The following is a 14224-nucleotide window of genomic DNA, read 5'->3' as shown; positions in this document are numbered from 1 at the left end:
GTGTTAATTGCAACTACTACCAACTGCTGAATTACCTGCAATTATTAGTAGCTAAAATGCTAAATTTTTGTCCTAATGATGTTCCTCTGTCCAAAATGTGTCAGTGTCACTGTCTGCAATACCAACAAGTTCTACTGATACAAGAAAAATCCAGCTTCTTTGTTACCCCGAACAGATCGATATTATCAGCTAAATAGACTTTTTTATTTATTTTAAAACACACATTCTTTTAACATAGTAAGTAGGAGCACCTTACTGTCCCATACAAAATGCACTTTAAAATGACAATATTCTTTTTTATGTTGTTTTGTCTTTCTGTGTGTAATTGTGTGTCTTGCTTGGTTGTCCTTTTCAAGCTGCTTGTATTCCCTTTTAAATTGTCCCTTGGGGACAATAAAGTTATTTGAATTGAACTGAATTAAACTGAAAGATAATGTCATGAGCTTGGTCAATCAGATCAAGGTCTATGTGTTGGTAAATTTACGAAGACAACTTCCTATCTCTCTATCCCACTAGGACTACCTTTCTGTTGCCCCCATCTCTAACACCAACTTTAACCTGCTCATGATAAGTCATTTTAAATACATTACTGATTACTACCTAAATGCTATCATCAGCAGCAGTTTATTTTGACAGACAGCATAAAGCAAAGACTTGATCTCACTGCAGCAGCATAGTCAATCCTCTTAATCTGGTTAACAGGCTGCAGTTAGATAGCTATGACATGCTAATTCAGTTCCAAAGGAAGGCAACTAAATCCCAAATTTGGGTGTATTTACACAACAACCTGTGCACAAGCTGAGACTGAAAGAGATCTAAGAAAAAAAAAGATCTATTAGGAAATATCATTTTTACACATTAAACATAGTTAACATTGCACTTCTATGCCACTGTCTCAAAAGAGACAAATTGAAAAAACACGAAAATAACTGAAGTAGCAGAGACATAGACATGTCTATATTTAGTCCCAGACATGTGATTAAAAAAAAACCGAAATCTTCATCCCCATATGCAACTAGCAAATACATTCTAATAACACCGTCAATGGTTGGTAAGGGTTCGAATCTTTGAAACTCCTCACTCCCCGTTTGTACTGAAGGCTCCCTGACATTATCAGGATTACTGTCTTCAATGTCTAAACTCCTCTACAGAGCCATACAAGAAATCACACTGTTCTTACAAGCTGAGCTGTTCTACCTTTGACTAACATTAACCTTTATAAATCAAACTGGTGGCATATTCCTTTACTGTGTGTTTTAATTTGGTTCAGTGTGGATAACAATGTGAATTATGTAGCTCAATATGACATTCAGAAAATTAAGAGCAATATTATGACTGTCTAATCACAAGAACCTGGGTATGTCTAACTATTTTAATTTGTTGCAATCTTTACCATGCAACACGACCTTTAAACTTCAACTCTGTACCAACAGTAATGTGTACTCTGCTGCTAAGAAAACTTGACATGATGGAGATTTTTCGCTGTCTTCACAAGCTTTTTTTTGTCCTGGAATGTGCTGCTAGACTCTGACCACCTGTTGACATCACTGAGTTCACCCCGAGAGCAGAATGACATTACAAAGTCTTGGGAACAAACTGAGCACAAAGATGGGCCCTGCACGTAACAAGTGCGGTTTTCATCCTACTTTCTCTCTAATGAGCTGATTACAAAACATGAGCAAACCTCATTTTGGCCTAAAGCCACTGTGGGAGATAGAGAGAGAAGAGACGGGAGGAGATGATGGCAGTAACAGACATGTTGTGAGGGAGGAGGGGAAGGTTTCAGAGCAAGTTGCTAAAGACAACCACATGTCTGTATATCCAAGCTCAGCTCTGACTCTCTCTGTCTCTTGTCTCCAGCTTCTATCTGAGAGGAGACTGTGGCCTGGCACTAAATCAGCACGATTTGGAATCTAATATCTCTCATCATATGGAAATGCAAGAAAAAGAGGCCAGCCGCCCTGCTCTTAAGGCTGTGTCAACTTTGTAGCTACGGGAGGGCCTTGTGTAAATCACAACTTACAAACTCCTTGCCCTCTCCCCTTCCAAACACAAACCCCAGAGTTAGAAGCACAAACAGATCCTGCTCCCCCTCCTCTTTCCTTTTCTCTGTGATGACTGCATTTTGTTGTCAGTGGCCTCTGTTGGACCCCAATCTCTGCCTCTGTATCAGATTAAGGCCAGCGGCAAACAGAGCAGACAATACACCATTGTCAGTCAGCCTGTGTCAGTCTATCTTAACAGCTTGCAGTCACACAGAAAAGCTTGTTGGGTGTTTGATGAGGAAGTGATAATGATACAGTAGAAATCATAATCCCTCTCTGTGATGGCACCAACAGCTGTTCATCTTTTTTCTTTCCTCTGCCTGCCAGAAGGAAACATTGCCAAAGGAAAGCATGAGCTCTCACATATCTACAACACCTTTGTGTGCAGTTACCGTATCTTTCAAATACTTTCTCACTATTACTTGTTACTTAAAATTGCTTATTTTGTCAACCAATATTTCTCCAGGATGAAAGGTCATATCATGAAACCTATATTTTATTCCGTGAGTGAGAAATTTATTCTGAGAAGAAAGACAATAAAATTACACAAAGTTAGGCAATTGGACATTCAAGGCAAACTACGTAACTGTGTAAAATATGCAAATTGTGACAACCTGAAGTGTTCTTTCATTTAAGTGACTACAAAATAAAAATAAACACAGCTATCTGTGTATCTCCAACAGGTGAACACAGACTAAATCTTGTGCCATCTTTGAGTTGATTTTGAGTTGAATTTTTTTTTATATTACTAACGCACATCATTCTAGTTCAGGGTAATTTCCACTTAATTTTATTTTATATAACGATGTTTGTATCTTTATAGCTTCTATTTTCAACATTCCTCTTCTGATAGCTTGCATAGTGTCTGCTATGGTGAGGATCTGAGAGATGTCCAGTGATTAATAAGGATCCTGATTTCGCATTGGGTTCCTATAATACTACACTTGCAGGCTGTTTTAGACTAACCTTTGTATTCTATCTGCAAGCTGCCCCTGTGGAACCTTTTCAGTGAAACCTACCTACTCTAAGGTAATTAATTTGCCCTGAAAAACTGCTACGCTAGACACAATGCTGATTGGTAAAACTCTGAGACAATACATACTGGTTAAATTCATACAAAACAAGAAACACCACAGTTTTGCTCTCTCAGTATTAATGTCTTCTCTTCCCTACAACATAACAAATGTCCATTGTTCTATTGGATACAGAACTGGAGTTATGTGGAGGAACTCAGATTTGTCATTTTTCGCTGATTTGTGTTTTGGTCCACTCAGAGTGAGCGCTGTGGTTGCAGTTGTTAAATCCTACACTCCAATAGAAACAGCAAGGTTGAAAAGGATAATTTGAATATCTTTCGTGTAAATGTTTCCACTACCTTGGCGAAAACTGCAATGAACAGCTACCTACTGTTGGACTCATTGTGGACCAAACACAACATCTTTTATATTCGACACAACAGGTTGCCTACTTCACCTACAATATAACTTGGATGTCTACAATTTGTCTAGAGAGTTGATGGCAAGCTAGTATTTGTTAGTGCAGCTGTGAGCTGCTAGCCTCATGAGCAGAGAGCTGCAGAGGTCTCATAAGCTCATTTCATTCCAACTCCTCACTTTCAACACTGTACTGTTCAGACCCAACTGAGGGAAGAGACTTCACACAGCTCCCTCTGGAACCACAAGAGGCTTCATACAGCTATTTTTCCCCATATACTAGCCTAGCCACGCTAGACCCAGCTCTGAAGACGCAAGGGTCTAGTTACCCTCAGTAAGCCTCGAGGTTGGATGCTCCTAAAACTGGCCGACGAATCACCATGAAGTGTAGAGTCAGAAGGCGGGCGTAACTAAGTGACGACAGAGGCGCGACGATTCTGACAGAAACAACCGGAAACAACTAGCCTAGCCGCGCTAGACAACCCATGGCAACAAATTTAATTCTCTGCCAGGGTCGACAACAAAAACGACAACAGTCGTTGAGCTCCATTAGCACCGACTCTGAATAATCTTTCTGTTAACATGTCCGTAATATACTTGAGCTTCACCCATTGACTGTATAAATAAGGCTTCACCAAACTACCGCATCCTCTGATTTCCGGCGCTCTAGGCACTACGTCAGCCTATTCGTTGCGCTGATTGATTGTATACCTACCCAATTGCTGCAGAGTGATTTGAAAGACAACCTTTTAGACCGCCTCCCTCCCTGTCGAGAGTCCTTGACCCTTGCGTCTTCAGAGTATGGGTCTAGCGCGGCTAGGCTACCCATATACAGCAGTATTCCACGAAGCCTGGAAAAGGACTTTGATGCATAGAGTCAGTGGGGTTCCCCTTTGATAAAAACACCAAAAACTCATCTCATACTTTTCTATTGATTACCAAGTCAATTAATTGCTTTAACACTAATTAGTTTTTGTTTCGATGCAGTGTAATACATCTATTTTTTATTTTTATATTTCTCTTTCTTCTTGAATTACTGGTTTTATTTGGGTTGTACAAGCTGGTGAAAACAATGTGCTTGGGGTAAAGTCATGCCTTGTAATACTGTAGGAAAAGGACTTGTTTTGCATCATGTCTTTCTGTTTGCTTTTCCTAAAACTTTGATTTTTGTACCATTTTAAATGAAATTTAATACAAACATCTTTCAAGTAAAAATGAAAAAAAAAAAAACCACGGCAATCCCTCAAGACTAACTTTGCTGTGAACTGTGAGGACAAATACAATTATTCAAAGTGTAGGGACAAAAAAGTTGTTGGGGTGAAAAAAAGCCAACCTGTCACTTTCCATTGTCCACAGAGTTTATCTTGTGTTGAGATAATGAAATCAGTCTCACCATCCCCCTTCTACAAATGAACTGACCCCCTGTGACCTGGGCAGGGTTTCTCCACAAGACCCCAGAGCTACCACCACTATTGTTCCTTTGTAAGCCGATAGACAATGATGATGTTACTGCTTAAATGCTTTTGGGAAACTGGGTTTCCGATGAGTCAGTTAAGGAGTGTGCGGAGAGTTCGGCCAGAACGTGATGGGAAGATCTTTGTATACTCTGCCGGCGATGACACATCATGCATCACATGAAGCACAAGGTATACAAGACTAAATCTGTTTTCCTCCCTTTTTGGAGATACTGGAGCTGGCTAGAGTAGAATTACAGGACAAAGGCACATGCGTAGGAAGAGGATCGTTAGACCTTGCTGAGGTAGAAATACTGTTTCCCTGAGACAACTTACTTCTGTTGGTGTTGGGTATACCTGCTTATGGTGAAGGGAATGTGTACAGTAATCAATCAGGTTAATCACCTGTAATGAGCATGTCAGTTATTTTACCGTACAGCCCTTAATATGGCTTGTTAAATGTACATCAGCCTTTGTTATGTTTTCCATTGAACATGTGTTTTTGGAGGCCATGTGTGTGCGGCGTCGCTACAATCAAGCTTGACCTCTGTTTCTGTGCCGTGATTCGAGTGCCCACTCATAGCTGCTCTAGTGTAAAGAGGAGGCGGCAGGAGCGGGTGAAATGTGCTACACCCCCACCTCCCAAATCCACCACCACCATCAACCCGGATATGATGTGAGCCTCCTTAACCTCACACACTTGAGGGAGAATGAACAGGACGCCTCGAGGGGAGTGGAACAACAGGCGTTAAAACAAGCGGGAATTGTCCTGCGCCATCCCTCATGCCAAAAGCAAAGGAGACGGGATTCAGTGAAGGGCTCTACAGATGAATGTAACCGGCCATCTCTCTCTCGCTCTCCCACTTTTCCCTCTATCTGAAGTGCAGGCTGACTGTGAAAGATCGTGGTGGCATCACTCAACACATAGCTGCCTTTTGCAGCCCCCTTAAATGGCCATTAAAGTCTCATCAATTCATTCCTGCACATGAGTAAGTTTCAGTCCACAACACACCCCTCCTCTGTGAGCTCCAGGCCTCAGTCCTGAGCAATGCAGACGCCAGGACAGCGAAGCCACGCTGCTCAGATCGCTTTCATTACCTTTATTTGAAACTAATTGCTTGAGTAAATGATCAAGTAAACAAACTTAACATTTATTGCTAACACTTGTGACTTGTGTGTGACTTTTCAAACAACATCATATAAAATTTAATCACAATACCACTGGGATAGTTGATTTTTTAAGCAGACAAAATGAACTAATTTAAAAATCCCTTTATATATTAAAAAAAACAGACAATTTTGAGAATTCATTAATTCTCTGCTTTAAGCTCTTCAAATCTGGAGAATGCATTTAGTCATTTCTAATTTACTATTTTTCTGATTCAGATTCATTACTATGGGTTCGGGGATTTTTTATGTGCAAATAGTTCATTCTAAAATATTTCAATAATTAATTTCCGAATGAGAAAATTTGTCAATATATTTAATCATTGCATGCAACCCTGCACTACCATTTGAAATCAATCAATCGATCTATCTATCTATCTATCTATCTTGCACATATTTTTTCATCAGTTAGTCAAAACAATATATTACTAACACATTACATCGAACCTCTTGCTGTGACCATGTCGCTCCATCAGCAACAGCCAAACAACTAAACGTTCATTGTTGTGTTGCAAAAAATGTAAATTAGTTAGAAGGAAAGTGAAAAGAAAGTTTACATACATCAAAAAAAAAAAAAGATTACAAAAACAACTCCAGGAACACATTGAAGAACACTAAATGCTTATGTGGAGTAACATTTCTAATGCAGAGGAGTTGCTTACTGCTGCTCCTGACTACAGTATGTTCTGCAGCAGGTCAGAGATTTACACAGTGCTTAAAGGAAAGAGCAGCAGCTACCCCTCATCCACAGCCACTAAATTCCAGTGCAAACATTTTTCAGCGAGGCCTCAGAAGCCCCCCCCCCCCCCCCCCCCCCCCTTCCTCCACACACCCCCCAGCGACCGCATCACCACGCAGGCCGCATTTTCCTATGGCTGCCATCATGAAGTGACAGGCTGCTGAATGGCTTCATTGGTACAGTGAAGTGTCTGAGCTCAGTGAAATGAGGGTGGGAGCGGGATGGGCTGGGGTGAAGGCATTCTCTCCCTCTTTCTCCTTTCTCTCAACTTTTGAGTTTACTCAGCAGGAGTGGGTGGTTATGGTGGAGGCAGAGGAGTGTGGTGTTGGTGGTGGTGAGGTGCTCCTCCCCCCCTCCTCGGAGTCACTCAGACTTCACCCTCTTCTCCAACCCTCCTCTCTGTCCCTGTACGCTAGACTTCATCGGTATTTGCTTTAAAAAAAGTCGTACCCCCTCCTCCTTTTCCTTGGCCTATACCCCTGTGACACACACACACACACACACACACACACACACACACACACACACACACACACACACACACACACACACACAACTGAGACACTCCTCTTGGTTCATTAAATTTTCTGCGGACTTCCAGAAAAAAAGGCCCCAAATAAGAGATCCAGATCAATAAAGTGGGGCCTGTGCACAGAGGAAATGTGTGAAAGCGGGGGCTACAGCAGCATACATACAACAGCACACAGGGGCTGGGGCTGTGGAGATGAAAGTGACATGACCACTATAGGGTCTCCGAACGCTGCAGAGCGGAGCCCCCGAACTGAAGCTGAATGAGCTGAATAGGCTCATCCATTCTTCACTCCTTTCACTCTCCGTAGGCCCTAACTGTTGGAACTCTTCATTCTTCACAATAGGCAAATGCACTAAAACTTTTTCTTTTTTTCTCATGCAAATCACTTCAGCCCTCACTGGCGTTGTCATCATGTGAAGCGGAAAACACACATGCACATACTAGATTTTAAAAAGGCTCACAAATATACTTATTATCTGAAGCTTTTACACATTCAGTCTTGTTTTCCCTTGAATTATTCCTTAAATCTTCCTTTTGAAAGCATCTCATTTTGGTTTTAAAGCCCAACAAATTTCCAACTTTTCTAGGTCTGTGTCTCATTAACATGCAAAAAAAAAAAACATCCGAGCATCCATTTGATTTTCAAATTGGACTTATATGGAAAAAAAAACTTTACAAAAAACCTAAGATGCAGTTACTTTTTCACTAATATGTAGGCCAAAACAACTAACAAAAAAGTGGGACTCATAAGTCCACACATGAGTTTGGAGATCATTAGCAGTTCCTGTTAGATAGGGGTAAAAGCCAACAGCAAATATAGCTGCTCAAGGGCCCCACAAAGGCGTGAAGTGTTTGTTTACTGCTCAGTCTGGAGAGCAAACAGTAAACTTTGAATCTTTCAACAATAAGTACACATCTTCCATAGCCCTGTCACAGCCATTAATGTGGCCATGCTGCTACAGCCTTCCTGACACTTTGTGCCAGATGTTTGTTTCTTTTCTTTGTTGTACTAAAAGATTTAAAAAGTGATGTGCTCGCAAGTGAAAACAGTGCATGGGGTGACTGCTGTAATGCAATGTGTTATTACAGTGGATTTATTGAGAGAGTTTTTCATTGTGGGCATACAAACCCGAAACAGTGTGAAAACAGCAATTAAAAGTGATTTTTTTTTGGCGTTGGACAATTCTTTTAATGTTAAATTTGCAGGCTTTTTCGTTAGTTTTATTTTTTTTAAATCACTTAATTTCACACTTTGGAGACGTCATAAAAACACCTTGATTATTTGTGCTTAACTTTTAAAAGGTATGTAGAAGGATTGGCGCCGAGTATTTCGATCACATCTCATTCCATATGGATCAAGTTGCAAGACAAAAATTTTTTGGATTCCTGTGTCAGATAAGTTCAAAGTGCAAATGAGATGTGAAGCTGCCCTCAGCCTCATCTGCCGTTGACACGCAAGGCAGCAGAAAAAGAGGAGAGGAAGAGAAGCTCACTAGTAAAACATTTTTAACAACCCTGCAGTACGGATATTAGCAGATAAAAATACAAACACCACATCAAGGCAAAATTAACGCGACGTTTCCCAAAGCCGTTACTGTCAGCATCCCCACAAAGTTTCCCTACCTTCACTGCGTCTCTTTTCTCCTCGAAGCCGAGTCTCTTCCACTCCGTCTTTTTGTCCGAGGAAAACTTTGCCAGGAGTCTGATTCCCGTAAACTACAACTGAGCTGGCATCGACATTAAACGCAAGACGCGCAAACAAGCCTCTCCGGACTTCACGCGAAACTCCATGAACTGAGTTAAGAAAAGTTTGGGAACACGCAAAGTTTGAACGGCATTACAACCCTTCTGTCCCGGAGAGCGATTCAGTGCGGAGCAGAAGTCGTGTCTAACTTTTTCTTACAATCCATCTTCTCCGAGAGGTGCGCTCTGCTGTGCGTGCTTTGCGCGCTTTTCAACAAACTAACATGACGCGTAATGGTGTTGTTTTTTTCTCTCTAGTGCGCGTAAAAGTTTGGAACTAAAAGCGGTTCGGCCTCTCTCGGCAGTTGCAGAGACAAGCGGTGGTGTTGAGATCTTCAGGCTGCTGATCTGTTTTCAATCCGACCCCCCTTCTCTCGCTTTCCCCCTTCACCATCTCCTCCTCTCTCACTCCCCTTGCTCCCTGGTGAGTTGGGCCATTTGCTTCACCAGATGGGCCGGGCTAACTCAATCCAGAAGTTGTAGACGGGAGAAAAGTTAGGTGAAGTTTCATTTATTGTTACATTTTTCACGGGCTTTGCGGTTAAGTATCTCCACTGGAGCCAGTTTTGCTCGGGATTTACAAGTCACAAGAGTCATCGCACTTGAAAAACACAAATTCGCATCAGTTACAGTTGCAACAAAGAAGTCGGTGCTTTTGTTGACATTATTTCATCAGGTTTCTTGCAGATGGGAAAAGAGCACTTGGAGTTCCAGTGGCTTTTTTCTGTTTAGGAACCGTGATTCTCTGAGTGGGTGGAAGAATAATCAAAGAACTCTGTTATCTCGAACAAACTAAACGCACATTCAACAACAAACACATCCACACCCTGTAGTTAAAGCCAGAGCTTGTTGATTTAAAAAATAGACAACCATCTTCATAATTCATGCTTTGTTTATTCCCGTTCAGGCTTTTTCATCTGGAACCTTTTATTCAGCGGTGCAGCGGGGGGCAGCAGTGATACTTTGCGGACAAACAGCATTTATTATGTGATGCCTGTACAGTTGATCTCACCTCAGATAACCCTGTACATGCTAGAGAATATAAAGGATCATTTTGAGGGATTTTATTTATAAGATATTTTTAAAGAAAAAAGAAAGTATCGAAATACAAAGAAGGAAGAAAGTAATATTGATAAATTACAAACGCAGCCTACAGGAAAAAGTACTCAAAATTTAACTTGAGTGAGCTTAAAGAAGTATCATCTGAAATACTGAATGTTTCAAAAGTAAAAGTACCCATGATGCAGCAGAATGTCTCCTGTCAAGAGAATCTTAGGCTATAGCAGACTATTATAGCTGATGGGAGTGTAAGCACAACTTTAAAGGGATAGTTCAGTTGATATGAAGTGGGCTTGTGTGAGGTACTGAAGCCTTGACAATATTCATTTGCACACACCCACAGACTCTTAGTTGTTACATTACTTTTCTTTTCTGTGAGAATCCACTTGGAGGACTCATTGCATACATGTACAGTAGGTTGTATCTGTATATTCTGTGCATGCAGAGTAGTGGTGAGAATGCACACTGCTACGTTTGTAATGTTGTTGCTGGCATAGATTTTAGGGGGATCGCGTGGACTCTCATGGACTGAGTTAGATTATGAAATTTACATCACGTGCACCCTCGCATACCCATGGTTGCAGAAAGTTTAACACTGGCCTTCTACTACTCTGTAATCATCCTGCTGTCTAATTGGAGAAGGGTGTTCCATATGTAAGCAGAAGGTCATATCTAGTTATTCTGTGCAACACACCACTGCAGAGCATGCACACTACTGCTGATGTAGTTGCTGTGTGGACTGTCTGTACAGACCAGCATGAAGGCAGAAAGTCTAAAAAATTGATTATACTCAGATGTGGACATTCACATGGACCACTGCAGACACCAAGGAAGTGTGTCTACAGTTGTTACTGTAGTTGTTGCTCGCTTGTTATTACTCCGCCAAGGAACTCGGCAAAGTTATGTGAAGATTGGCATATGTTTGTCCATCTGTCTGCCTGTTTCCAAATTTTACTCAAAAACGGATTAACGGATTTTGATCAAACTTTCAGGGAAGGTTAGAAATGGCACAAGAACCAAGTGATTAGATAAGGACCAAGTGATTAGATTTTGGCAGTGTTGCGCCTTAGAGTCTGGATCCATGGATTTGTTAAAGATTTCTGTATCATTGCAAGATAACGGCACGGCCTCACTGTAACTATGACTACAGGTGAACACTACGTCAGCTACCTGCTGACCATCACATGATTGCGATCGTACAACAGATTGGATTTATCAGGACTTGTCCGTCGGAAATGATACAAGGAACAACTGATTAAATTGTGGGGGTGTTTCCAGGTCTTATCAATTTACCCATCTGCTACATATTTAGAAAGCATGATTCGGTATCCGTACATAACATACACATTCATAACACACACCTGTGCTCAGTGCAAAGTCATTTTGTTTATGGGTATGTCTATATAAAATGGCCACATTCTATGTTGCTGTGATTTCTCCCACAAATTTTTTCAAGATTTCAGCTGTCGGAAATGATTCAAAGACAGTGCAGCTTTGGTGGAGTACTGCGCTCTCTGACTGCTTTTTCGTAATACTTTTGTAGTGCAGTTGGAGGACTCCTTTCTTTACAGTAAATTATGTCTATTCTCTGCATGCATGCTCCTGCTGAGCATGAGCATGATTGCCCTTGCTGTGTAGTCAGTGTGCATATTGTGTGCACACCAGCATCCACAGAGGGGTCCGTGTGAACTCTTGCAGACTTGGGATGAGGACAAAATTAATGTAATGCAGACCCTCGTGTTTTCATGGACATAGCAAGTATAACATTAGCCGAACACTGGCCAATGTTCATAACTACTGTATCACACAAAGTAGAAGAAGTTGACTTTGCAGGACAGGGGATTGCTGGCAAAACTACGGTGTAATTTTAACAGACTAATTTGGATCTGAATTAATGTGTTAAAACACAAAAGTCCCACAATATCAATTAAAAATCTCAATGACTGAAGCCACAGGACAGTCAACTCTCATTTTCTGCAGTGGAGTCATTCGACTCCATTGCACTTAAAGTGGGACAATACACTAATGCTTCTGACTCCAGGAGTATGAAAATACCTCATATCTTGTAAACACGGTACATGAGGAAATATTTTTGGGTAAATTCTTCCTGTGGGCTTGATTTGACTTTATATTTGCACTAATAGTCACAGTATGTTTTACTAAGCTGATCTGTGGATTAAAGTAATGTTTAGTTACAATACTGACTTTGAATATTCTGCACTTAAACTTGTTATTGTGCACCATACATGAATGGTACTACGTTTCAGTCACACAATCATGCCATTGCACAGCCTATAAAGCATTCTATCAATTAGGATACATGGTGTAATTTACTACAGACATTTAATGAGACTGTGTGTATCTGAGGTCTAGCTTTGCTGTTGCTTCATTGCAATACTGTATAATCTAGCCATCTTTGACATGCACTACATTGTGACATAGTTTGATGTTATGGTCACTTATGAATAGTGATGTGTGTTTTATGAATTATTTATCATTTCATGATGTGAACTTAGCTTGACAGTGATTGCATGTGGATCATACCAATGAGATGTTTATTTTGTTGGAAGTAACTGTCAGTGATGGCAGAAGTTTCAAGATGCTTTTCTGATGAAAGAGTAGCCAGACACATGGGCACAACATCTATAAAGAGTCTTCTATAACTTCCCTTTCCTCTTCCTCTCTGTGCAATATGTACAGATTTTCTGCACATACTGTATGCCTTGAAATTTGCTCAGTGGTAATTTGACTAAGCAGAGTCATTGGTATGCAGCACCAAACAGCAGATTTAGATTGTTGTCATGAAGCAAGACCCACCTGATGGCCTTTTTGTGCTATTAATGATACATATCTGAATTAAATTGCAGTGAACTTAAATCAAAGCTAATTACACCAAAGCAGATGTTAAAGCCCAAAGACATCTTCAGGCCCTAAATGATTACCACTTTACCTGACTGGTAACCCAGCTATCTAATATTGCAATAAATACTCAGGTACAAGTCCTGCATTTTGCATAACAAAAGTACAGATAATAGATAAATGAATTGTTCCACATTTAGGTGTCACAAAATTTCAGTTGTCCACATTAGATTGTGTGGCACTATAATACCACATCCATAAATCATGATCTCTGGCAGTTAGCTGGCAGTTGTTCCAGAGAAAACAAGTCATTGCCTCCAACGTACTGTACAGTACACATGCCTAAACCAAGGCACTGACAACAAAACAAGTAGCTACAGTATACAGCACAGAGCTTCAGAGCATCTTCACCATGCAAAGTTTCTGTTTAACGGTCTTTTATTTTTTCATTAAAAAGGATTGTTTTTATCATACAAAACAATAACCATGTTTCTGTAACATGTTTTAATGCATATTTTGAGGTATTACCATCAACACAACACAGTTACAATCCCTTTACAAAAACTGTCAAAACTTTTGTTCACTTTTGACTTTTTCAAGAAAGAATTAATGCACTTCATAGGAGACGGAAACACCTTCTCCAGTTAAGTTCTGACTTAGTGAACATTTAACATACTCTCATGCTACTAGAGACTTCTGACACCATGAGGCATGGCCGGTACCAGCTCACATGATAAGATAATTACAAATTGCGGAAGAGAAAATGATTCCTGAAGACGTTACTTAAGTTTTCTCTCATATATGCTGAGGACACAGGTTAGTTTGTTTCTTCTTCTTTTACTCTATTTGTTACAGCCATGTGTAACTTAGCCTGTACCTCCACTGTCTGACAAGGCTACACAGTCTGGTTTATTTGCTCTAAAGCAGGTAATAGTGCAGCGGTTAATTGCATATTTCATAAGAATCCTTCAAATGGTGACACAAGCATGAAATTCTCCACAAATATGCTTTAATGTCCTCTCTTTTAGAAAAGGGTCCTGGCCATGGCAAAAATTCAAGATGGCCGCCATTTTCCAAGATGGCTGCCCGAAAGTGACATTTTTTTATTTTCCCTCTTTTCTTAATTTAATTTTCCAAGTGAACCATGTTTATGCTCTTATATGCTAATTTTACAGATTTTGTTGTCTCTGATA

General features: G+C 40.4%; 1 protein-coding gene across 1 annotated transcript in view; it reads right to left on the bottom strand.

Moving 5' to 3' along the window:
• gli2a (GLI family zinc finger 2a) overlaps positions 1 to 9493 on the bottom strand; it is a 90880-nt gene extending 81387 nt beyond the window's left edge. The window contains exon 1 of the mRNA XM_022202400.2: positions 8994 to 9493. The gene's annotated coding sequence lies outside the window, so the exon portion shown is untranslated. The remainder of the gene's footprint in view (positions 1 to 8993) is intronic.
• Between the last annotated feature and the right edge of the window lie 4731 nt (positions 9494 to 14224).

Source organism: Acanthochromis polyacanthus, chromosome 21 (assembly GCF_021347895.1).
Source record: "Acanthochromis polyacanthus isolate Apoly-LR-REF ecotype Palm Island chromosome 21, KAUST_Apoly_ChrSc, whole genome shotgun sequence".
Classification (NCBI taxonomy): domain Eukaryota; kingdom Metazoa; phylum Chordata; class Actinopteri; family Pomacentridae; genus Acanthochromis; species Acanthochromis polyacanthus.
This window is presented reverse-complemented; position numbering and strand designations above follow the sequence as displayed.